The sequence below is a fragment of the Aquarana catesbeiana genome, linkage group LG09, assembly GCF_042186555.1.
Source record: "Aquarana catesbeiana isolate 2022-GZ linkage group LG09, ASM4218655v1, whole genome shotgun sequence".
Taxonomy (NCBI): Eukaryota; Metazoa; Chordata; class Amphibia; order Anura; family Ranidae; genus Aquarana; species Aquarana catesbeiana.
The window spans coordinates 260,772,023-260,799,411 of NC_133332.1; the positions used below are offsets into that span (position 1 = coordinate 260,772,023).

Genomic DNA, 27,389 nt, shown 5'->3' on the forward strand with positions numbered 1-27,389 from the left:
AGCAGATGGGGTGATGTCACCCCTGTAAAAGCCAAATTTAGAAGATGCACAAGATGCAAATTGCCTAATGTCAACATGTGCTAGCTGCCATCATGGGGAATCAATTGATGTGTTTTTTGGGTGCACCCCCTTCCTCTCAGCTACTTTATTATCGAGGAAGGGGTTGCACCCACAAAACGCGTACATTGATCTCCCATGATAGCACATGTTGACACACTGCATCTTCTAAATTTGGCTTTTAACATACTTAAAAAATTTTAGTCATAAAAAAAAAGCAGAAGAAATTTAGGAATTTCTGGGTGTTTTAATTTCCCCCTAAAACATCAGTGATGTTCATTTTGTTTTGAACATCATTGATGTTTTGCTTTAGGTTTTCCAAATCTATATTACACCCCATTATCTCCTGATGAGGACCTGGACACTTTCACTGGTGAAATGACATTACTCTTCCACAACATCCCGATCACCTACAAAAAAAACACCATGTATTATAAATATGCAGGCATCCATCTATTACCTGAGGCTGTGGTTGCACACTCACCTGTTGTGACAATTTCTATGTCTCCCTTCTCCTCTGGTTGGGTTTGGAGGATTTCCCCTTTCTTCTTGGGGGGTCCCTGGTCTCCTGAGTGGTGTCCTGAGTCTTTTCACCCCTTTGTGAACAAAAATAGGTATACTTAGCACACAGATATTTGATGGCAGAAATAGGAATATGAAACATTGCTTGGAAGTAGGGTACAATTGTCTGTTATGGCAGAGTTCCAAGCTGAGGAATTTTTGTGGTCCTTTGGAAAGCTTGAATACGTACCTGTTTTGTGCAAGCTTCACAGATGGAGACACCCCTATAGTATTCACTGGAGCACCTGTGTGGGCCCCCTACTAATAAAAAGGGTTTTCTTTTCTCCCACACTAGTGCTCATGCGGCCAGATGAGTAAACAGCTGCTGAGTGTCCTCTCCTTACACAGAATCTAGTTTGCATTTTATTCTAGTTACAAACCCATCTAGACAACAAACTTTTTTTAATCGAAGTAGGCCAGAAAAACGGTATTGAATTGCATCTGGCCAAAACATCGTATTTTAGTGGCCAAACGAACAAGGTTTCCTACTAACGATTAATGTGCCCATGAACATGAAAGTTGCCATTTTAAACTGTACAACAGTAAAGAAAAGCACATGGAGCAGCACGAATGTAATCAAAATAAAGAATAGGAACACAGGACAACTACTTAAGTTTTTGCAGCACTCTCCTGATCCTTCTATACTGATCGTGCTCCCTTAATTTGAGGTCCAACCACCATTTCCTCAGTTGATCGTTGTGCCCCAAAATTCCGGCGCAGACTCTTCACAACTTTAGCCATGATCTTGGCCTTTCTCACATTTGGGTTGGGGTAAGGTCCATACTTCCCGTCATAGGCCTTTTCAATATGTCCACTATCTCTACAAAGGCCATATTTGATGCCTTAAATCGCCTGCGGGATCCTGACGTTTCTGGCTCCGAGCTTTCCTCCTCCTCCTCGTTGCTGGAATTATCACTCACCCGTTGTCTCTCCGCCATGTGCCCTCCCCCACTGCGCCAAAAGAGAAGGAGCGGGGAATAGACTAGAAAGAACGCCAGGGGCGGGCGGAGTTTCACGCATGTGCAGTGTATATATGTGTCTTGCAGAGAAAATGGATTTAGTCTATGTTCATGACTTTATGCCAATATTCATTGATATGTTTATGGAGCTGCCCTGTCTGTGGCAGGTAAACCACCCACATTATAACAATAAAACAGGAAGGCAGCGCTGGATCAATTACTGGAATTTGTGAAGCTGGTGATCCCCACGGCAGACATCCCCCTATTTGAAGGCCCTAATTGGTGGCATGAGGAGGTCCAGGATTCCCAGAGATCAGGAGCTGTAGCAGATGACATTTATGTCCCCAGGCTGTGGTACTGTGACAGACTGCATTTTCTGGCAGGCCAGACTGAACCCAGGCCAGTAATCTCCACTCTTCCTTCCACACATCCTCCCCCTCAGCTGAGGCTTCAGACGCCCAACCTGGGCCTTCCAGGGAGCAACATGTGGAGGAGCCCAGATTGAGTCATGTATAGCATTCTTCTAAATATTTCTGTTTGACAAATTAATTATGTTAAATCTATGCTAGTTTTGATAACTAATTTCTGATTTCACAAAGTGTTTTACATATCAATAGACAGTAGTGGCCACAAATGATTGTAACAAGAAAAAATGCTGGTCTCAGAATAGTTTTTTTTCTATTTATTAACATTCAATTTGCAACAGTCATGAGATGAAAATTGTGTGTGATTGATAAAACTAAAACGATGTCCCTTTTTCATACACAGGAAAGTCTCAGCCAGGAGGTGGCGGGGGTAAGTGGCAGCCAGGAGGTGGCCGGGCCCAGAAGCCTGCCCGATACCCAGGTCCCTCCCCTCTGCCTTCCACAAAAAAGTGGCAGGAAGAGGAGTAACGTGAAGGAGGCAGCAATTGGCCTATTTTGGAAGGCTACTGCGGCCCTCAGAACCCACCACAGTCTTCTAGAGGACTTTGCCTATATTACAGTCTGCAAAAATGCTGGAAATGGAAGAGTGCCAACGCCTAATATGTGAGTATCTCATCTTCCAAGCCCTAAATAAGGGGTTGAGGGGCCAACTCAAAAGACAAAGCCATGTTTGTGAGTTCAACCATGGTCCTCGTCCTCCTCCAGGTCCTCCTCCACCTCCTGCCACACCAGAGCCCCAGCCTGGAAGGAAGCATCTAAGGAAGACCAGAGTGATGGCCCTGGGTTCAGTCTGGTCTGGCAAAAGATGCAGGCTGTTGTATCACCACAGCTTGGGGCCAGATATGTCATCTGCTGCTGTTCCTGATCTCTTGTAGTCCTGGACCGGATTGTGCTCACTATTATAAGGACTCCTCAGGCCACCAATTTTGACTGTAAAATTATTGATGTATACCCTGGGGTACAAAGGATTTTCAAATTTCACCAGTTTATCCAGCGTTGCCTTCCTCCTTATTTTGTTATGACCTAGAATAAATGGCTAGCTATTTTTCACAAATACTTGCCTATGTGTTTTACTTCAAAAAGGACAGTTTGTGAGTAGGCAGGTACATTTCCAAAATACAATGTGAAATTAACAAGGGACACCAACCAATCACCTTGAGATTCTAAAATACAATATAATGGTGTTGTGGTAACTTGACACACAAAACCCACAAAATAATTATGGAGATCACCAATAAAAAATGAACAAAAACAGGAAATCTTGATTAACCACTGGGCACTTAAACCCCCTTAATAACCAGACCAATTTTCAGCTTTCGGTGCTCTCATATTTTGAATGACAATTAATCATGCAACACTGTACCTAGATGAAATGTTTGTCCTTTTTTTCACACAAATGGCTTTCTTTTGGTTGGTTTTAATCACCGCTGGGTTCTTTATTTTTTGCGCTATAAAGAAAAAAAAAAAAAGACCGAAAATTCTGTAAAAAAAAATGCATTTTTCTTTGTTTCTGTTATAAAATTTTGCAAATTAGTAATTTTTCTTCATATATTTTGGCCAAAATTTATACTGCTACATATCTTTGGTAAAAATAACCCAAATCGGTGTATATTTGGTCTTTGTGAAAGTTAGAGTCCAAAAACTATGGTGCCAATATCTGAAAATTGATCACACCTGAAGTACTGACGGCCTATCACATTTCTTGAGACCCTAACATGCCAGAAAAGTACAAATACCCCCCAAATGACCCCTTTTTGGAAAAAAGACATTCCAGGGTATTTAGGAAGATGCATGATGAGTTTTTTGAAGTTGTAATTTTTTCCCACAAAAAAAAAATCAAGTTTTTTTTTTCTTTTTCACAAAATTGTCATATTAGAAGGTTATTTCTCACACAGAGCATATGCATACCACAAATTTACACCCCAAAACACATTCTGCTATTACTCCCGAGTACGGTGATACCACATGTGTGAGACTTTTGCACAGTGTGGCCACATAGAGGCCCAACATGCACGGAGCATCTTCAGGCGTTCTGGAATGACTGGGCCAATTCTGACATTTCTCTCCTATATGTAAAAATTATCATTTATTTGCTAGAAAATTACATAGAACCCCAAAACATTATATAGAGAATACAACGGCGGTCGTTGCAACTTTTTATCTCGCACGGTATTTGTGCAGCAATTTTTTGAATGCTTTTTTTGGAAAAAAAGTTTTGTGCTTTAAAAAAAATAAAAATGTAAAGCTAGCCCAATGTTTTTTCATAATGTGAAAGATGAAGTTATGCCAAGTAAATAGATACCTAACATGTCACCCTTAAAAATTGCACACGCTCGTGGAATGGCGCCAAACTTCGCTACTTAAAAATCCCCATAGGCGACGCTTTAAAATTTTTTACTGGTTACATGTTTTGAGTTAGAGGAGGTCTAGGGCCAAAATTATTGCTCTCGCTCTACCGATCGCAGCGATACCTGTGTGGTTTGAACACCATTTTCATATGTGGGCGGGACTTAAGTATGCGTTCGCTTCTGCATGCAAGCACACGGGGACAATTTTTTTTTTTGTTCATTTTACTTTATTTTAGTTTGACGCTTTTGTCCAAAAAATAAATTTTTTGATCACTTTTATTCCTATTACAAGGAATGTAAACATCCCCTGTAATAGGAATATGGCATGACAGGCCCTCTTTACAGTGAGATATGGGGTCAGTAAGACCCCACATCTCACCTCTAGGCTGGGAAGCCTGAAATCAAAAAACAATAGTAGCAGTGAGTCAGTAGAAGCACCTGAGGGCGGCGGGAGGGGGGGGGACGTCCCCTCTCGCCTCCCGTAAGAACGATCAAGCAGTGGGACAGCCACTATGATCATTATGGTGTAGGGAATCGCCGGTGGAAAAAGCTGATATCTGAACGATGCCTGTAGCTGCACCCATCATTCAGATATCCCCACATAAAGTCAAGGACGTCATATGATAGCGGGAAGTGGTTAAAACGCATTTTTTTTTTAAACACAAAGTAGTCCATTTATACAATATTTGTAACACAGCATGTACATACCAAAAATGACACCCAAAATAGATTCTCCTACTCCTGAGTACGGCGATACCACATGTGTGAGACTTCCACAGCCTGGCCACATACAGAGGCCGAGTATGGCTGGGTATCACCAAGTATGGAAGAGTATTGCGGGGCATTGCAGAGTAGTGCAGGGTATTGCTGAGGATGGATGGATCCATGGACCTGACTGCACATGTCACAGAGCAGCGCTGTGGGCACTACACATCCAGCCCACAGTGCTACTGCCATCCGATCCCTCCCCCTCTGTACCGGTCGGTACAGAGAGGGGCGAGAGGAACCGGCGTCATGACATGAAGCCGGTTTGTTTACATGTGATTGCTCCGTCATTTGACGGAGCGATCACATGGTAAACGGCCGCGATCAGCGTGATCCGTCGGGTCCTCTGGACCTGGTCAGGGGGCATGTGGGAGCGGTTTTCCGGGATCACGTCATAGTACGTGCTCCCAGAGTTATCCAACCGCCCTGCAGCCGTCATTTGGCTATGGGCCGGTTGGTAACTGGTTAAAAAAACAAACCACAAATTATCAAAAATATAAAAACATAAAACCCCCCCAAAAATTTGGTAGATCTGACGAATACAAATTATATTCATGAAATCGTGAGAACTCTGTGTGAATATAAGCAACAAAACAACTTCATTCTTCTAGCATTATAAAGAAGAAGAGAGTATGCTGCATTAAACAATTTTCAAACATTGCAGCGTGACGAAAGTGCTATATCCATTATGAATGCTAATTTTACCAGACCGAGCAGTTCCATCTCGGAATTTATTCGGAGCATGGGTGGCACTTTGTGCGTCGGCATTGTCCACGCATGGTCGGAATTTACGCAAACGGATTTTGTTGTCAGGAAAATTTTATAGCCTGCTCTCAAACTTTGTGTGCCGGAAATTCTGATGGAAAAAGTCCAATGGAGCCCACACATGGTCGGAATTTCCGACAAGCTTCGATCGCACATATTCCATCGGAAAGCCTGACCGTGTGTACAGGGCATTAGTCTTACCGGTAACTCTGTTTCTAGGAGTCGTCCAGGACAGCAGGGATTCCCTCTCTATATGCTGTTATAACTTTGGACTAGCGTTTTTATTCCAGAAGCCATTCCGGGGAAATTCTCGGTTAAAGACCGAAGCAGAGGGACGGAAGCTACCCTTTAAAGATCTGCTGATGTGTTTCCTGCCTCCGATGGTGGAGCTTATATCTCTAGTGCTGTCCTGGACGACTCCTAGATAGTTACCGGTAAGACTAACAATAGTTTTCCACAAAATCACCCTGCGAAATGCAGATTTGTGATTCATCACTGAATATCACTTTCATCCAGTCATCCATGATTGTTTTTCTTTTGCCCACTGTAACCTTGTTTTTTTTCAATTTAGGTGTTATTGATGACTTTCGTTTGGCTTTTCTGTATGTAAATCACATTTCCTTTAGGCAATGTTTTACAGTTCGGTCACAGACATTGACTCCAGTTATTGACCATTTGTTTTGCATTTTCTGTTTTCAAGGCATAGTGCTTTGTTTTATATAGTGATGATTTGATGTCTTCCTTGGTCTATCGGTACGCTTCCCTTTAACAACCTTCCCATTTGATTTGTACTTGGTCCATATTTTAGACACATTTGACTTGAAGTTTTATATTCCCCTCCTTTGTTTCATCTGACATCTCTCGTGTTGGAGACATGATTCGTGTAAATCAGGTTGGTGCAATATTTTACCAAGGTGTGCAAGCACTCTTTTTTTATTTAACTGCTGACTAATTAGCAGATGTAATCTGATGCAGATGTTTGTTTTAGCACTGCAAAGTACATGGTAATTCCATAATAATTTCCCCAGACTTGAATGATACCATATTTTTTTCCTCTGCTTGATCTGCAAAAACAGTTGCAATTAACTACATTTTTATTTTTAAGTGTTTCTTAAAGCCAGAAGGTTGTAGTGTTAAATGAAAATAGTTTTGATGCATGTCTGATTATTTTTTTTCTATACAATTAACAATTGAATAAACATTAGATGAGGACTAGGTGTAGCATTAGAGTGAGAATTAGGCTGGTCTTATGTGTTGGTGGCTCTGTCAGCACCACTCAGCTTGACAAACTTTAATCACTTGAAGGCCAGGCCTTTTCAGTCATTTTTTGTGTACAAGTTTAAATCAGTATTTTGTGCTAGAAAATTTATGTATAACGCCTAAACAACCTTCAACTTCAACATTTTGTAGTTTCTCTCCCAAAGCCTCTTTGCTCAGCAAGGGGGTTGGATTCATGGGAACGAAAGGTTGACCAAGGGGGAAAAAATAGACAAGGGATCTCCAACATTTACAGGCTGTTGATGAATCCCCCAGATATGGATTCCATGTGTCTTTTGGAAAGTTGGGAACTAGAATTGAATCATTTGCTACTGGAAATAATGAGAAGTTAAAGTCTATGATTATGTTCACTCTTCTTCAATTGACCCAAGGATGAAAGAAATGAATTACAAATTATTAATGAAGTGGTATTATGTCCCATTAAAATTGCATAAAATTAATCCTGACCTATCTATCCTATTTGTTGGGGTTGTGAGGAGGAGGGAAATCATGCACATATATGGTGGCAATGTCCCCTAATTCAGCCATATTGGAGGGAAGTAGGAGGATGGATAAAGAAGATTAGTGGGATTGAAACTGTATTAGATCCTTGGCAGTGCCTGTTTCATGTAACCAAGGAAGAAATAGAGAAGTAATTACACCTTTCCCGCTGAATGCTGCAAAGGCATTAATCCTGAAACATTGGAAGTCAAAAGATATTTTGACGATAAAGGACTGGTTTAGAGAGAGAGATAAAATTAGGTGTATGGAAGAAGTAATACATATGCAAAATAACTCTGAAATAAAATATGTCAACACTTGGAGGAGTTGGTTGAAATTTAGACAAACCCAGGTTTACGTGAACTACATAGGTGGTAATTATGGGTGCCGCTGCTCCCCGTATTTTTCCCTTCTCTCTCCTTTTTTTTTTCCTTTACCCCCCTTTTTTTCACTTGTCTAAAAAGGAAATCACTCAAGAATTTAATACAATAGATGTAGAATTTTGTAAGGTAAGTGGATGAAGGTACTTTTGAGATATAGAGCTGCAGCCTCTACAGATACACTTCCACCTAGGTGGAGTGTACTAGAATGTGAATAAAAAACAGGTGTTGTTATGGCGCTGCTCTAGTGGGGTAAATTTTGATGGTAAGCCACCGTTTTGTGCCTTGTGTGATATCCTGGGCTGGATATGGAGGCTAAATTAACTGGCAAGAGCCTGAGATATTGTGTATGTGAACATAAGTCCCAGTACAGTGCTAAAGGTTTGTGATGTCTTATTGGCCATTAGGCTGGTTCAAAACATAATATGTGGATGAATAAGGTTTAAATTAATGGAAAATACAAAGTAAGATAAGCAAGACACAACATGTGTTGTAGCCTTTAAAGCCCAGTTTTCGTTTTAGTTTACATTGTGCTACAGCCTCTGGCGACTATTTATATAGTTTTATTGATCCTAAAAAGTGTTCCTATATATGGTTTTCGCCAAAGGTGGTTTACACTTCCTAGATGTTAATCGTAGGTATAAAATGCTAATATCGCAAGAGGAGAGCCCCAATCCTATATCGCATACCGTTGCATCAATGCATGACAAAGTGCAAAAAGTGCTTAGTGGTCAAAAATATATATATGCTAGTGTGACAGCTATTAACAAAGTGACTTGTGCTTAAATAATAATCATTAATTTCATAGTTACATAGTAGGTGAGGTTGAAAAAAAAGACACAAGTCCAACCTATGTGTGTGATTATGTGTCAGTATTACATTATATATCCCTGTATGTTGCGGTCATTCAGGTGCTTATATAATAGTTTCTTGAAGCTATCGATGCTCCCCGCTGAGACCACCGCCTGTGGAAGGGAATTCCACATCCTTGCCGCTCTTACAGTAAAGAACACTCTACGTAGTTTAAGGTTAAACCTCCTTTCTTCTAATTTTAATGAGTGGCCGCGAGTCTTGTTAAACTCTCTTATGCGAAAAAGTTTTATTTCTATTGTAGGGTCACCAGTATGGTATTTGTATATTGAAATCATATCCCCTCTCAAGCGTCTCTTCTCCAGAGAGAATAAGTTCAGTGCTCGCAACCTTTCCTCATAACTAAGATCCCCCAGACCCTTAGCTTTGTTGCCCTTCTTTGTACTCGCTCCATTTCTAGTACATCCTTCCTGAGGACTGGTGCCCAGAACTGGACAGCATACTCCAGGTGCGGCCGGACCAGAGTCTGGTAGAGTGGGAGAATTATCGTTTTATCTCTGGTGTTGATCCTCTTTTTAATACATGCCAATATTCTGTTTGCTTTATTAGCAGCAGCTTGGCATTGCATGCCATTGCAGAGCCTATCATCTACTAGGACCTCCAGGTCCTTTTCCATCCTAGATTCCCCCAGAGGTTCTCCCCCCAGTGTATAGATTGCATTCATATGTTTGCCACCCAAATGCATTATTTTACATTTTTCTACATTGAACCTCATTTGCCATGTAGTTGCCCACCCCATTAATTTGTTCAGATCTTTTTGCAAGGTTTCCACATCCTGCGGAGAAGTTATTGCCCTGCTTAGCTTAGTATCGTCTGCAAATACAGAGATTGAACTGTTTATCCCATCCTCCAGGTCGTTTATGAACAAATTAAATAGGATTGGTCCCAGCACAGAACCCTGGGGAACCCCACTACCCACCCCTGACCATTCCGAGTACTCCCCATTTATCACCACCCTCTGAACTCGCCCTTGTAGCCATTTTTCAATCCACTTACTCACCCTATGGTCCATGCCAATGGACCTTATTTTGTACAGTAAACGTTTATGGGGAACTGTGTCAAATGCTTTTGCAAAATCCAGATACACCACGTCTACTGGCCTTCCTTTATCTAGATGGCAACTCACCTCCTCATAGAAGGTTAGTAGATTGGTTTGGCAAGAATGATTCTTCATGAATCCATGCTGATTACTGCTAATGATACTGTTCTCATTACTAAAATCTTGTATATAGTCCCTTATGATCCTAATAGTTTACATACTATTGATGTTAGGCTAACTGGTCTGTAATTCCCAGGGATGTATTTTGGGCCCTTTTTAAATATTGGTGCTACATTGGCTTTTCTCCAATCAGCTGGTACCATTCCAGTCAGTAAACGGTCTGGCAATCACTTGACTGAGTTCCCCAAGTACCCTCGGATGCAAGCCATCTGGTCCCGGCGATATATTAATGTTAAGTTTCTCAAGTCTAATTTTAATTCTGTCCTCTGTTAACCATGGAGGTGCTTCCTGTGTTGTGTCATGAGGATAAACACTGCAGTTTTGGTTACTGAAGCCCCCAGTTTCACTCGTGAAGACTGAGAAGAATAAATTCAATACCTTCGCCATCTCCCCATCCTTTGTAACCAGATGTCCTTCCTCATTCTTTATGGGGCCAATATGGTCTGTCCTCCCTTTTTTACTGTTTACATACTTAAAGAATTTCTTGGGATTTTTTTTTGCTCTCCTCCGCTATGTCTTTCATGTTCTATCTTAGCCGTCCTAATTGCACCCTTACATTTCTTGTTGCATTCTTTATAAAGTCTGAATGCTGATGATGATCAACCTTGTATTTTTTGAAGGCCTTCTCCTTTGCTTTTACATGCATTTTTACATTGGAGTTAAGCCATCCAGGACTTTTGTTCGCTTTTTAAATTTATTACCCAATGGGATACATTGGCTAATGCCCTTATTTAATATGCTCTTAAAGCAAACCCATCTCTCCTCCGTATTTGTTCCTAATATTTTATACCAATTTATGCCTTTTAGCAAGGTTTGTAGTTTAGGGAAGTTGGCTCTTTTGAAATTCAGTGTCTTTGTATTCCCTTTGTTTCCTATTTGTGTGATTTATACTGAAACTAATTGACCTGTGATCACTGTTACCTAAATTGCCCTGTATTTCCACATCCGTGATCAGGTCTGTATTGTTGGTAATCAGTAGATCCAGTAATGTGTTATTTCCAGTTGGTGCGTCTACCATCTGACCCATAAAATTGTCCTGCAAGACATTAAGGAACTGGCGAGCCTTAAATGAATGCGCGGTTCCCTCCGCCCAGTCTGTCTGGATAATTAAAATCCCCCATTATGATGACACGTACCATCCTTGCTGCTAATCCAAATTGTGATAGGAGATCTGTCTCCACTTCCTCCCTCAGGTTAGGGGGCCTATAGCATACTCCCAGTATTATTTTCCCCTTAGCTTCATCCCTTTGGAGCTGTACCCATAAGGATTCCACCTCCTCCCTAGCTCCCTCAATGATGTCATCTCTCACATTCACTTGTACATTATTCTTGATATATAGGCACACCCCTCCCCCTTTTTTACCCTCTCTATCCTTGCGGTAAAGGGTATACCCTTGAATGTTTGCCAGCCAATCATGAGAGCTGTTGAACCAGGTCTCTGAAATGCCCACAAAATCCAAATCCTCCTCGTACAACAATATCTCTAGTTCACCCATCTTGTCCGCCATGCTCCTGGCATTGGTGAACATGCCACATAGTTTAGACTAGAGGTCGACCGATTATGGGTTTTTCTCTGGTCGATGCTGATATTTAGAAATCTCGGTGGCCGATGGGCGATATGTGATGCCGATTTTTTTGGGACGATATATTAGGCCGATTTTTTTTTTTTTTTTCTTCATCTCATAAAATTTAACAGTTAGACCCCTTTCACACTGGGGCGTTTTTCAGGCGCTTTTGGGCTAAAAATAGCGCCTGTAAAACGGCTCCCCTGCAGTCTCAGTGTGAAAGCCCGAGTGCTTTCACACTGAGGCGATGCGCTGGCAGGATGTTAAAAAAAAGTCCTGCAAGCAACATCTTTGGAGCGGTGTATACCGCTCCTGCCCATTGAAATGAATGCGCACCGCTGCCAAAGCGCCTGCAAAGCGTTTCGGCAGCGGCTCTTCAGGGGCGCATTTAACCCCTTCCTCGGCTGCTAGCTGGGTTATAAGCTCCCCGCTAGCAGCCGAATAGCGCCGCTAAAATGACGGTAAAGCGCCGCTAAAACTAGCAGCGTTTTACCGTCGACGCATGCCCGCTGCAGTGTGAAAGCAACCTAAAGTGATACAGAAAATTTTTTACATTTAAACATTTATTAAACAAAACAAACCTCCAATCAGTTCACTTGTATGTAGAATTTAGATAAAAAAAACTATATCTTAAAAATAAATACACAAAAACAGGTAATCAAAACTTTTGGACAAAAAATGGGCTAACTTTACTGCTTAGTTTTTTTTTAAAATTTATTAGTGTATTTTTTTTTTTTTTAAATTGCATTTGAAAGACCGCTGTGCAAATACCGTGTGACATAAAATATTGCAACAACCGCTATTTTATTTCCTAGGGTCTCTGCTAAAAAAAAAATATATAATCTTCGGGGGTTCTAAGTGATTTTCTAGTGGAAAATACAGGATTTTTACTTGTAAGCAACAAGTGTCAGAAAAGATTTAGTCTTTAAATGGTTAAACTGAGAGCTTCTACACACAGCCCTCAGTTCATTCAGAAGTGTAAACATTGTATCAATTCAGGTTCTTTTTATCAGATTTGGCAGGCTGCCCAGAGAGAGGAGAGTAGTGCTTCACAGAAGAATACAGGCAACTTGTATTGACTTCAGAAGTCATTTGCAAGTCGCACTGAGTTATATCGGCCTTTTTTATCAGCACAATCGGCTGATGCCGATTAAGAAAAAAACACCAAATATCGGCCGATAAATCGGTCGACCTCTAGTTTAGACCGGTCGCATATTGTCCTTGTATTGGGTGTTTCGAGATTGCAAGATAAGTGTAAAGTGCTAATTTTGAAAGTGGAAAATTGCAATCCTATGTCGCAAATTATTGCATTAATAAATGACAAAATACAAAAGGTGCTTAGTGGTGTGTGTGTGTGTGTATATATGTATGTATGTGTATATTAGGGGTGCTGAAATTAATCGTTGCATCGCGATTCGGGTGTCCCCGATGCGGCATCGATGCGTAAGGACCGGAAAATCGATGTTCAGTGACGTCATTACTAGCCCCGCCCCTCCCGGGAAAGCGCTCCGAGCGGATTTTTAAAAAGACTTTATTTTAATTAATGTTATATTACAATAGATGCTGTGCCCCCGCTGTATGTGCTTTTTTAAAAAAAATGTCGCTTTATACCGAATTTCGCCGTAGTATTACGATCATGTGACTCCCGGCCCGTCCCGCCCCTCTCCACTCTGCCCTTCCCTCTCCGCTCTCCTCTTCCGTCTCCTGAGTCCTGACGTCAGCGGGGATTTCTCAGTCCCGCCCGCATCTCTTCTGATACGATAACTATAGTCAGCGGGCGGGACTGAGAATTCCCCGCTGACGTTAGGACTCAGGAGACACGTGAGAGGAGAGGAGAGGGGCGGGACGGGAGTCACATGATCGTACTACTATGAAGAAATTCAGTATGAGGTGACATTGGTTTTTTAAAAGCACATACAGCGGGGGCACAGCATCTATTGTAATATAACATTAATTAAAATAAAGTAATTGTGGGGGGTTAGTGATGGCTGCATTGTTTGGGCATAGATGGCTGAGTTTGACAGGCACAGGTGGCTGCGTTTGACGGGCACAGGTGGCTGCGTTTGACGGGCACAGATGGCTGCGTTTGACGGGCACAGGTGGCTGCGTTTGACGGGCACAGGTGGCTGCGTTTGACGGGCACAGGTGGCTGCGTTTGACGGGCACAGGTGGCTGCGTTTGACGGGCACAGGTGGCTGCGTTTGGGCGGCACAAGTGGCTGTTTGGGCACAGGTGGCTGTGTTTGGGCACAGGTGGCTGCGTTTGATGGGCACAAGTGGCTGCCTTTGGGCGGGCACAAGTGGCTGCATTTGATGGGGGAGGTTCAGTATTTTTCAGTTTGTTTTCGCTCGTCGGTAATCGTGATGCATCGTCGAATCGAATCGTTGACCAGATAATCGTAATCGAATCGTGAGACCAGTGAAGATGCGCACCCCTAGTGTGTGTATATATATTTATTATATATATATATATATATTTATTATATATATTATATATATTCATTGCTCGGGGAGCACATTGCAATGGCTTCTATCTCTAGTGATATGCACTTCAATCTCTGCTTTAAGTTCTGCCTCACCTGATCATTCCTTCTCTGTCTCTTTACAGGTCTGTGTCAGCTCAACCACATCTTCCACCGTTAACTGAAATTGGGATCTGCTTGCTGTCTCTGTGTGTATGTCTTGGTATGTGGCCTTCTCTATCTGTTGCCCTGTGTGCACAACCATGACATTGTTATTTGTTGCTCTGGACTGTCTTACCCAAGTTTTATGTGTTGATCTTATCTTGGCCTCTGGCCTCCTTGCTATTCTGACTTTAGAAGCAAAAAGTCCACTTTGATTGTTGGGCATTTTTATAGTCACTCATGATTAATTAATGAACTTCAACCCCACCCTTATAACAGTATAAATTTGAGCATCCTTAAGGGGTGAGCACATTGCAATGGCTTCTATCCTTAAGGCTTCTATCTCTAAGTGATTCCTTCTACAAGTGATATGCACTTCAATCTCTGCACTTCAGCGATTGCACGAAGCAAACAAATACAGCAATCTGCACTGGAAAGCAGCTAACAGACTGCAGGTGACCCTGTCTCTCTAATAGGCTCTCCTTCCGCTCTGTAACATGCACTCTCTACCACTGCTTCTGACACTCCTGTCCTCTCTCCTCAAACTCTCTTACCTTCACCCCCCCTCTCCACCCGCCTGCTTATACATATCACCCTGCCTTCTGTCTTCTCCCTACTACTGCTCCTACCAACTCTTGCTCATTCTACATCCATACACTGATAAAACCTCCAGTACTCTGAGACATGCCCCTTCACATAAATCACATTCCCACATTACCTCCCTCACCCTCCTGCTTCTCCTAATCTCTGATGACATATCCCCAAATCCTGGGCCACCATCATCTGTCTTTGCCCAATGCTCCCATCCCCCTACACCCTCTGGTAGGAGCCGCAACCCACAGAACTTGGTCTCTATTCCTCTTTCCAAAACCAGCCCCCCCTTTTCCTGTGCCCTGTGGAATGCACGTTCTGTCTGCAACAAACTCACCGCCCTCCACGACCTCTTCATCACAAATTCCTTTAACCTACTTGCCATTACTGAAACCTGGCTTCATGAATCGGATACTATTTCTCCTGCTTCCCTCTCCCATGGGGGCCTTCTCTGGACTCACTCCCCCAGACCAAGTGGACGGAAGGGAGGTGGAGTGGGAATCCTTCTAGCCCCATGCAGCACCTATCAGGTACTTCACCCACCTCCCTCTCTGACACACTCCTCTTTTGAGGCACATTGCATTCGTCTATTCTCTCCCATTTCTCTAAGAATTGCTGTCATCTACCGGCCCCCTGGACCAGTATCAGCCTTTCTTGATGACTTCTCTGCCTGGCTACCCTACTTTCTCTCTTCTGAAATCCCCACAATTATTCTTGGGGACTTCAACATCCCTACTAACACTACTATTACTTCTAAACTTCTCAGTCTAACCTCATCGCTTGACCTGAAGCAATGGATACAGGCTCCTACCTACTCCAACGGCAACACCCTTGACCTTGCCTTCTCCTATCTGTGCACTCCGTGCAACCTTTCCAACAGTCCACTCCCACTCTCTGATCACCACCTTATTAGTTTTGCGCTCTCCCTGTCTTCCACCTTTTCTCCCTCCAACCGCCTAACAGTTACACGTAGAAACCTTCGCCACCTCAATCCTTCTCTTCTCTACTCTGCTACTGATAACCTCCTATGACAAAATCTCACCTCTGTTCTGCCCCAACCTAGCTACTTTCATCTACAACAGCTCACTGTCTTCCTCCCTAGACAAGCTTGCCCCCGTCACTACACGCAGAATTAGGCCCCCGACTGCTACAACCCTGGCAAACAGATGACACCAGAAGTCTCAGAAAACGTAGCCGCGCTCTTGAGCGCCTGTGGCATAAGACTAAGACCCAGGAAGACTTCACACAATATAAATCTGCCCTCCTAAAATACTACTCCTGCCTTCACACTGCCAAACAGACCTACTTTATCACACTCATTAACACCTTCTCATCCAGTCCACGTCAACTCTTCTCTACCTTCAACACTCTACTCTGTCCTCCACTGCCTCCACCCACCAACTCACTCACTGCCTAGGAGATTGCCAATTACTTCAAAACTAAGATTGATACAATTCATGAGGAGATCACCAATGCGCAAAAACCTCCCCCATGCAACACCCCATGTCCACAGATACAATCATTACTTCCCTCATTCAACCCAGCTACTATTACTGAGGTTGCTAAACTTTTATCTAGCACTCATCTAACCACTTGCCCCCTGGATCCTGTTCCCTCGCAAATGCTACGCTCACCCTCTGACTCGATTCTACGCTCTCTAACTCACATTTTCAACCTCTCCCTCTCTTGTGGCATCTTCCCAAACTCTCTAAAACATGCGCTAGTCACCCCCATACTAAAAAAGCCCTCACTGGATCCCACCAATCTCAACAACTTACGTCCCATCTCCTTACTCTCCTTCTCCTCCAAACTTCTTGAAAGACTGGTCTACAACCGACTAAGCGACCATCTGACCATGAATAAACTTCTTGATCCCCTTCAGTCCGGTTTTCGCCCTCAACACTCCACGGAAACTGCTCTCCTTAAACTCTCAAATGACCTTCTAATGGCTAAAGCCAATGGACACTATTCTGTACTACATCTCCTGGATCTCTCTGCTGCCTTTGACACAGTGGACCACCCCCTCCTTTGGTCTCCGTGACTGTACTCTTCGCTGGTTCTCATCCTACCTATCCCACCGCTCCTTCAGTGTCACTTACAACTCTACTTCCTCCTCTCCTCTTCCTTTTTCCGTTGGGGTCCCCCAAGGTTCTGTTCTTGGACCTCTTTTTTTCTCAATCTACACCACCTCCTTGGGTCAGTTGATTGCCTCCCACAGCTTTAAATATCATCTCTACGCTGATGACACCCAAATCTATGTCTCCACCCCCCAGCTCTCTCCATCTGTCTCCTCACGCATTACCAACTTACTAGCAGACATATCAGCCTGGATGTCATATCACTTCCTCAAACTCAACCTATCCAAAACCGAGCTCATGATATTTCCTCCCTCAGGTGCCACTTCCCCTGATTTCCCTGTCAATATCAACGGCTCAACTATCAACCCATCTCCCCACGCCAAGGTCCTAGGTGTAATCCTGGACTCTGAACTAACCTTTCAACCCCACATTCTATCATTATCCAAAGCTTGCCGCCTCAATCTCCGCAACATCTCCAAGATACACCCCTTCCTTACCAATGTCACCACAAAGCTTCTAATCCACTCCCTGGTCATCTCCTGCCTCGACTACTGCAACTCCCTCCTCATAAATAGGTTATCCCCACTTCAGTCCCTCATGAATGCTGCTGCCAGGCTCATCCACCACACAAACCGCTCAGCGTCTGCTACACCCCTCTGCCAATCCCTCCATTGGCTGCCACTCAGTCACCGAATTAAACTATAACTTACAAAGCCATCCACAACCTGGCCCCCAGCTACATCTCTAACCTAGTCACAAAATACCAACCTAATCGTTCTCTTCGCTCCTCCCAAGACCACCTGCTCTCAAACTCCCTTGTCACCTCATCCCATGCTCGCCTTCAGGACTTCTCCAGAGCCTCCCCCATCCTTTGGAATGCTCTACCCCAATCCGTCCGATTTTCTCTTACTTTATCCACTTTCAGACGATCCCTGAAAACTCATCTCTTCAGAGAAGCCTATCTGGCCCCCACCTAACAACTGTACATTTATCTTCTCAATCAGCACATCACCCACAGTTATTATCTCTTGACCTTCCCTCTTAGATTGTAAGCTCTAAGGCGCAGGGCCCTCTGATTCCTACTGTATTAAAGTGTATTGTATTTGTACTGTCTACCCTCAAGTTGTAAAGCGCTACGTAAACTGTTGGCGCTATATAAATACTGTATAATAATAATAATATATAATTTTTTATATATATATATATATACACACGTTTTTATATAAGGTCTTGAAATGTTATTGAATGATTTTATGTGAAAAATATCTTAATAAAAACAATTGAAAACAAAAAAGCAAAAAACCCCCAAAAAATTCAATTAGAAATCTGATGCGTGGATGGCCTCCTGTCACCACTACCGAGCTCAAAGAAATTCAACTGAAAATCCGAACTAGTCAGTAGAAGGGGGGGGATGTTTTGAGTGTACGACTCGTCTTACTGCTAGTGTGGTTTGCATTTTCAAAATTGGATTTTTAGGCCTCCTGGGGCAAATGTCTGAATTCTTCAATAATATATTGCCAAAGTCCCAATGTACCAAGATATGTAAGTTTCCACCTCTAGTGGCTGGCTGTATATGAGATATAAAAGAGATATAAAATAAAATATAAAACATTTCCACAACACTATCCATTGCTCAGGTGGGAAAGACTGAAAGGGGGATTAAACTTCCACTGTTATTTTCAAACAAAACAAAAATGCCATTTATCCCGTAAATTAAAGTGCATTCAAACACAAACTATGAACGTCTTATTTGTTCCCTTTTGGTCTGTTAAAAATACCATATAAATGTATTTTGTTCCAAACCTGGCTGGAGTTTGTATGTTCTCCCTGTGTTTCCTTTGGGTACTCTGGACATGTGGGTAGGTTAATTGGATTCCTTCTAAATTGACCATAGTATGAATGTGAGTTGGGGACCTTAGATTGTAAGCTCCTTGAGGGTAGGGACTGATGTAAATGTATTATATACAGTTAGGTACATAAATATTGGGACAGCAACACAATTCTAATCTTTTTGGCTCTATACGCCACCACAATGGATTTGAAATGAAAAAGATGTACCTTAATTGCAGACTTTCAGCTTTAATTCAAGGGTATTTACATCCAAATCAAGTGAACGGTGTAGGAATTACAACAGTTTGTACATGTGTCTCCCACTTTTTAAGGGACCAAAAGTAATGGGACAATTGGTTGCTCAGTTGTTCCATGGCCAGGTGTGTGTGGTGGTTCCTCATTATCCCATTTACAAGGAGCAGATAAAAGGGCCAGAGTTCATTTCAAGTGTGCTATTTGCATTTGGAATCTGTTGCTGTCAACTCTCAATATGAGACCTAAAGAGCTGTCGCGATCAGTGAAGCAAGCCATCATTAGGCTGAAAAAACAAAACCCATCAGAGAGATAGCAAAAACACTAGGTGTGGCCAAATCAACTGTTTGGAACATCCTTAAAGAAAGAACGCACCGGTGAGCTCAGCAACACCAAAAGACTTGGAAGACCACGGAAAACAACTGTGGTGGAAGACCGAATAATTCTTTCCCTGGTGAAGAAAACACCCTTCACAACAGATGGCCAGATCAAGAACACTCTCCAGGAGGTAGGTGTATGTGTGGCAAAGTCAACAATCAACAGAAGACTTCACCAGTGTGAATACAGAGGGTTCACCACAAGATGTAAATCATTGGTGAGCCTCAAAAACAGGAAGGCCAGATTAGAGTTTGCCAAACATCTAAAAAAGCCTTCACAGTTCTGGAACAACATCCTATGGACAGATGAGACCAAGATCAACTACCAGAGTGATGAGAAGAGTATGGAAAAGGAAAGGAACTCATGATCTGAAGCATGGTGGTGTCATGGCGTGGGCATGTATGGCTGCCAATGGAACTGGTTCTCTTGTATTGATGATGTGACTGCTGACAAAAGCAGGATAAATTCTGAAGTGTTTTGGGCAATATTATCTGATCATATTCAGCAAAATGCTTCAGAACTCATTGGACGGCGCTTCAAAGTGCAGATGGACAATGACCCGAAGCATACTGCGAAAGCAACTAAAGAGTTTTTTAAGGGAAAGAAGTGGAATGTTGTGCGATGGCCAAGTCAATCACCTGACCTGAATCCGATTGAGCATGCATTTAACTTGCTGAAGACAAAACTGAAGGGAAAATGCCCCAAGAACAAGCAGGAACTGAAGACAGTTGCAGTAGAGGCCTGGCAGAGCATCACCAGGGATGAAACCCAGCGTCTGGTGAAGTCTATGCGTTCCAGACTTCAGGCTGTAATTGACTGCAAAGGATTTGCAACCAAGTATTAAAAAGTGAAAGTTTGATGTATGATTGTTAATCTGTCCCATTACTTTTGGTCCCTTAAAAAGTGGGAGGCACATATACAAACTTTGTAATTCCTACACCGTTCACCTGAAATTGGATGTAAATACCCTCAAATTAAAGCTGAAAGTCTGCAATTAAAGCACATCTTGTTCGTTTCATTTCAAATCCATTGCGGTGGTGTATAGAGCCAAAAAGATTAGAACTGTCCAATACATTAAATATACAGTCAGGTCCAATATTTATGGACCTGACTGTATATTTAAAAGCGCTGCGTAAATTGACGGTGCTATATAAGTACCTGAAATAATTTATAGGTGCAAAAAAATGCTTTGTTTAAAAAGCAGAAGTGTCTTATTCTCTCTGCCTGTGTCATCTCAATGGAACTACCGTATTTATTATAAAACAAACACGTGTTTGTTTTATTAAAAGGGATTAAGATTCACGCGCTCACAGATCAAGGCTTGCAGCCTCCCCTTGCTCACCCCTGCAGGGATGAGATAGAAAGTGAAGATATGTGTGGGTAGGGGCAAGTGGCGCTACCTATATGGGTACGTATCTTTTATGTATTAGCTATATAGCTCAAAATTAATTATGTGCTCTCCTAGTAGTGAATAAGTGTGCTTGGGCAAACCCGTGTAATAAAGTGTATATATATGCCCAATGGGATAATTATCCCGTAACAAGAAAACCAGTTTACCACCAAAGTGTATATGTATATACAAATGTGACAGAAAACATCATCAGTACCATTAATTGTAAATAATAAATAAATATGACTGCACACAACTCTCTCCTATTCTATAAAGGATTAACCTTATTTTACAATTCGTTCTTATACTTCCTACAGTGGCTAATATAGAGTCTATTATCCGTCCACATCCAGTGCCATCCACTGGTTACATATTGCCACTAAATATCCATTGTGCACAATTAACGTGACCAACCTATATATATATATATATATATATATATATATATATATATATAAATAAAAAAATGTGTATATAAAGTGATCCGTTGTTTCAAAAATATACCAGTTGTAACACAGTTGTAATATATAAAAAATTGTGGATAAAAATCAATATTATGAAAGTTCTATCTTGAAGATATTTCATTCAAAAAATTCCTGCGTGAAGTGACTGTGGTGATGACAGTTGAAATCCAGTGACTTAGGTGCTCCCCCTCAAGGGTCCCCACTCACCCGCTCCCTGCACCCCTGCAGGGGTAAAAAGCATCTGGTATCCTCGATACTTTCTTGGAATCCGATGTAGTTGTCCAATGGGGTTATCCTTAGGGGGCTTCCACTCCAGGTGTAACTGTCCTTCAGGTTTAGGCTTGTGTGTGTGGGTCTGTGACTGGAGACATAGCTGCTGTCCTGCTTGTGTGAATGGTTCAAGCAGGACAGCAGCTATGTCTCCAGTCACAGACCCACACACACAAGCCTAAACCTGAAGGACAGTTACACCTGGAGTGGAAGCCCCCTAAGGATAACCCCATTGGACAACTACATCGGATTCCAAGAAAGTATCGAGGATACCAGATGCTTTTTACCCCTGCAGGGGTGCAGGGAGCGGGTGAGTGGGGACCCTTGAGGGGGAGCACCTAAGTCACTGGATTTCAACTGTCATCACCACAGTCACTTCACGCAGGAATTTTTTGAATGAAATATCTTCAAGATAGAACTTTCATAATATTGATTTTTATCCACAATTTTTTATATATTACAACTGTGTTACAACTGGTATATTTTTGAAACAACGGATCACTTTATATACACATTTTTTTATTTATATATATATATATATATATTGGTTGGTCACGTTAATTGTGCACAATGGATATTTAGTGGCAATATGTAACCAGTGGATGGCACTGGATGTGGACGGATAATAGACTCTATATTAGCCACTGTAGGAAGTATAAGAACGAATTGTAAAATAAGGTTAATCCTTTATAGAATAGGAGAGAGTTGTGTGCAGTCATATTTATTTATTATTTACAATTAATGGTACTGATGATATTTTCTGTCACATTTGTATATACATATACACTTTGGTGGTAAACTGGTTTTCTTGTTACGGGATAATTATCCCATTGGCCATATATATACTTTATTACACGGGTTTGCCCAAGCACACTTATTCACTACTAGGAGAGCACATAATTAGTGTTTGTTTTATTGTCGCTAGCGCTGCTCTATTCACATATTTACCGTATTCATTGGCATATAACACACGCTTTTTTTCCCCTTTAAAATTAGGGGAAAATCATGGGTGCGTGTTATACACCGATCCCTGCTGTCTGAGGGAAGAGGAGCAAGCACCGCTGAATTACATAAAGCCCTGATCTCCTGTGTACCCGGTGCTCTGTCACTCACAGCCACGCCTCCTGGCCCCGCATTGGGCCACTGTTCTGTCTATCACATAAACAGGGCCAGGAGGCGTGGCTGTGAGTGACGGGCCTGGGGGTAGGATGCGGCCGGGCTGGTATGCTCGTGTCTTCGGGCAGCTGGGGGTCCCAGGCGATTGAGCCTTGTGTTTCGTTTGATTTTTGTTTTCTTAAACACTGTAAACAGCATAGCTTGAATTGGTTCTTGAAGATTGTGTTATTACCAGTTTCCCAGTTTCTGTGCTAACAAACTGTTTAATTGAATTTACTTTTATAATAATCGTCCGGTGGTTCTGGCGGACCACTGCTCCCCTCATGAGTAGGTACTTGGCTAAGACGGCTGTCTTGGCCATTGTCCCACACCACTGTGGACCCCAGAGTCCACACAAAGATGCAATTATGTTTTCATTGCATATCTTACACCAAATTCACTTCGATAAATTGAAACCATATGCCTTGCTTTCCTTTCTCTTTCCCTATCTTCTTTCTCCTCCGCTTTCCCCCACTTCCCTCTAGGTCCCCGGGGTGTGCGACTGGAGCATTTCACAGTAGCACACCTTTGATCCCATGACCCTCCATTGGTTGTCCCTGAATGTTCAGGGCATGAACTCTCCTCAAAAATAGGTCAAAGTATTTAAATATCTCAAACAAAAAATAGACATTGCATGTCTACAGGAAATGCATTTCTCTTCCTTGTCCTGCCCTAAATATTTTGCGGCAGATTACCCCCAGGTTTATTTGGCTAACAGTCCCACCAAACAAAGAGGAGTCCTGATCGCCATACGCAAATCTGTCCCATTTACTTGCAGTAAACAAATTGCTGACCCAAATGGTACATGCTTAATTTTGCGGGGCACCATTCAAGACAATGATGTAACCATTATGTCTTATTATGCCCCGAATAAAAATCCGGGACCGTTCCTGACCCACATCTGCTCCCTGTTGAACCCACACCAGAAAGGCACCCTCCTTCTAGCAGGAGACTCTAATGTGTCATTCAAACCTTCTCTTGACAACTACCCATCGGACCATAAGCCCCCCTCCCCTGCCGACAAAATATTTAAACACTCCCTACAAAGTCCTGCAAGGTGCTTTTCGGGCACATTTAACCCTTCGGCCGCTAGCAGAGGCTAAAAGAGCCCTGCTAGCAGCCTAAAAGCACCCCTAAAACTAGCAGCGATTTACTGCTAACGGGGTCTAAAAGTTTATCAGGCCAAATTCACTTGTAATCTGCCAAAAAGAAGCTCATGTGCTTTTTTTTTTTTTTTTTGAGCTTCAGATGACAGAACGGTCAGATGTGAACAGGGGCCATTGAAATTAATGGGATTTGGCTTGTTGAATATTTTAGAGCTACACGCTTCAAGCAGAAAAACGGGGCCTTAGACTTGGTTCACACTACTATGTTACCATGTTTAGGGGAGCCTATTCATTTTAATGGGCTGCCCTGTGCACAAAGAAAACGGAAAAGTCTGACTCTTTTCTAAAAACATGCCTCGCTCATCAGCATGATGCTCTGGTCATTTGCTGTTACACCTTGCATTTTAACTTCCACAAAAACATGCACGTCTGCAAACATGTTGGACTGCCATTAACAATCACTGACACCCTTATATGTTTGGTAAAGTGGAGTGCCTTTCACTGTCAAGAAATTGCATACTCCTGACACACTTTATTACCCAAAGTATCAGGACGCCTGCCTTTACATGAACTTTAATGGCATCCCAGTCTTAGTCTGTAGGGTTCAATATTGAGTTGGCCCACCCTTTGCAGCTATACCAGCTTCAACTCTTCAGGGAAGGCCGTCCACAAGGTTTAGGAGTGTGTCTATGGGGATGTTTGACCATTCTTCCAGAAGTGCATTTGTGAGGTCAGGCACTGATGTTGGATGAGAAGGCCTGGCACACAGTCTCCATTCTAATTCATCTACAAGGTGTTCTATCGGGTTGTAGTCAGGACTCTGTGCAGGCCAGTGAAGTTCCCCCACCCCAAACTGGCTCATCCATGTCTTTATGGACCTTGCTTTGTGCACTGGTGCACAGTCATGTTGGAACAGGAAGGGGCCATCCCTAAACTTTTCACACAAATTTGGGAGCATGAAATTGTCTTTTCTGCATGCGCATTTTTGGATGCATTCTGTGCGCTTTTTTCTGCACTAAAAATGCATGCAGTGTTTTCCATGTATTCCAGTGGCTTTAGTTCACACCAATGCAGTCAGTTTCCGATGCAAAAAAAAAAAAAAAAAAGCAGAGTGTGCTGCATTTTTTTTCTGTACGGAACCTAGCAAATTGTATCAAAAATGCACTGGAACTGCATGTGGTGTGAACTGTAAGCAAAAACTGATCTGAAACTTATTCAGAGTGCATTTTTGTGGCATGAACTGGCCCTAAAAATGCATGCAGTGTTTTCCATGTATTCCAATGGCTGCATTGGTGTGAACTAGAGCCATTGGAATACATGGACAACACTGCATGCATTTTTAGGGCCAGTTCACACCACATATAGTCCAGTTTTTTTTTTTTTTTTTTCTGCATCAAAAACGCACAGAAAGTAGGTTATATCGTTTTCAATGGCATAGTTCACACTAGAGCTGCATGATTCTGGTCAAAATGAGAATCACGATTTTTTTGCTTAGAAGAAAAAGATCACGATTCTTGCGGTGTGAAATCTTTCACATTATACAAAAAAAAAAAATTGGGCTAACTTTACTAGTTCGTTTTTTTTTTTTAACTCATTAAAGTGTAATTTTTTTTTTTTTCCCCCAAAAACTGCATTTGAACAACTGCTGTGCAAATAGTGTGACATAAAACGGTGAATGTTGCAATATTTTATTCTCTAGAGCAGTGTTTCTCAACTCCAGTCCTCAAGGTGCCCCAACAGGTCATGTTTTCAGGATTTCCCTCAGATGAAACAGCTGTGGTAATTACTAAGGCAGTGAAATGGATCATATAACCTGTGCAAAATAATGGAGAGCCTGAAAACATGACCTGTTGGGGCGCCTTGAGGACTGGAGTTGAGAAACACTGCTCTAGAGCAGTGGTCATCAACCCTGTCCTCAGGACCCACTAACAGGTCAGGTTTGGAAGATAACTGAAATACATCACAGGTGATACAATTTGCTGCTCAGTGATTGCAGTATTCTAGTCTGCATCTCTCCAAGGTAATACATAAAACCTGGCCTGTTAGTGGGCCCTGAGGACAGGGTTGATGACCACTGCTCGGTTTAGTGTTTTAAATTTCCCTCATTTACACACCAAAGTGTATTCCTTTTGCTCTAAAGGACAAATCGTTACAATGTTTTATACTTAAGTTCCACTGCTAAAGAAGGTTGTGATTCCTGGCAGACTGCCCTATTTTTCTTTTCCTTCTGACGGCTGTCGGCTTAAGCAAAATAGAGAGAATTCTCTGCATATAAAGAATCGGGAAATATTTTATCAAGATCGCAAGGGGGGAAAAAAAAATTGTGATAACGATTAATCGTGCAGCTCTGGTTCACACCAGTGCTTGCAGTTCTAGAAAAAAAAAATTGTAAAACGTGTTGCATTTTTCCAGTACTGGGATGCATCAAAAAGGTGCATGGAAAAAAAAAAAAGCATCTGGAGTGCATCCAGCCTGCATTTCTATGGTGTGAACTGACCCCAAGTGCACAGAACTGCATCTGGTGTGAACTGGCCCTCTAGGTGACTTTTTTTTTTTAAATACTCGCCCAGTGCGTTTTTGATGCATTTTACTGCGTTCCAGTGCAGGAAAAATGCAGCATGGTCTACTTTTTTCTTTCTGGAACTGACCACACTGGTGAACTAGGCCATTGTAAACCATATAACCTACTTTCCATGTGTTTTTGATGCAGAACAAAAACACATTGGACTGCATGTGGTGTGAACTGGCCCTAAAGAGCAGCCGGCCATGCTGTTTTTTTTTTTTTTTTTTTTTTTTTTTTTTTGGGTTTAGCTGCACTTTACCATAGACGTCTGAGATTCTACGGTTTTAGAAAGTGCACCAAAGCCATAATTTCTATTTTTTTTTTTAGGAACTCTTTAATGACTGGAGTAATACTACTGGACCAGAACAATTGTTCTAATGGCACCCACACATACTGGAAACTGTGGTGTCCCTGGAAAGTGCAGGGACCTTTTCCCTGTGTTTTCAGTGGGTACATGAATTGGCTGCTATGGCCATGGAGAAACCGCACAAACGTGAACCAGAGCGCAAGAGAAGCCACTCAGCAAAGGTCAACCTGTACACCAATCCCTCCCTACTCACACTGGCATTGGCCCAGCACAAGACCAATGTCACAATATAGCCCAGGACCGGAGCTCAGCCTGCCATTTCCACCCACGCTTCCCTGCAACTCTCTTCTCTCTAGGCGTGCATGTGGACTCTGCAGCAGCTTCCGGGTTGCCGTGCGTCGCACCCCAGTGACGTGTCACGCCGCGCACGCTAGTGACGTCGCAATGCAGGCCTGAGACCGGGTTGAGGGGAGCGTCGTCCGCCCGGAGAGAATGCAAGTATCTGTCCGGTGTGATAGAGGAGGAGGGGGAGGGGATATCTCAGTCTTTTATATGGAGTGCAGAGAGGGAGGAAGGGGGGGTGACCGAGGACAGCGGAGTCAGCTGTGTACATCAGGAAGGGAGTCATCAATCAGTCTCCTCATCCTCCACCCTGAACTACAACTCCTATCCTCCCCTTTTCCCCTCCCACATTTTATTTCTATAAAATG

The 27,389-nt window shown here is 42.5% G+C and overlaps 1 protein-coding gene and 1 long non-coding RNA gene across 3 annotated transcripts in view; one reads left to right on the plus strand and one right to left on the minus strand.

The window, feature by feature from the left end:
• LOC141108575 (uncharacterized) lies at positions 1-27,339 on the minus strand. The gene is made up of 4 exons (XR_012236088.1): positions 26,933-27,339; positions 3,366-3,450; positions 542-653; positions 1-467 (listed from the first exon to the last, which is right to left on the minus strand). It is a non-coding gene; the product is annotated as an uncharacterized lncRNA (long non-coding RNA).
• ZNF628 (zinc finger protein 628) overlaps positions 27,087-27,389 on the plus strand; it is a 28,934-nt gene continuing 28,631 nt past the window's right edge. For both annotated transcript variants that reach the window (XM_073600292.1, XM_073600293.1), the window contains exon 1: positions 27,087-27,173. The gene's annotated coding sequence lies outside the window, so the exon portion shown is untranslated. The remainder of the gene's footprint in view (positions 27,174-27,389) is intronic.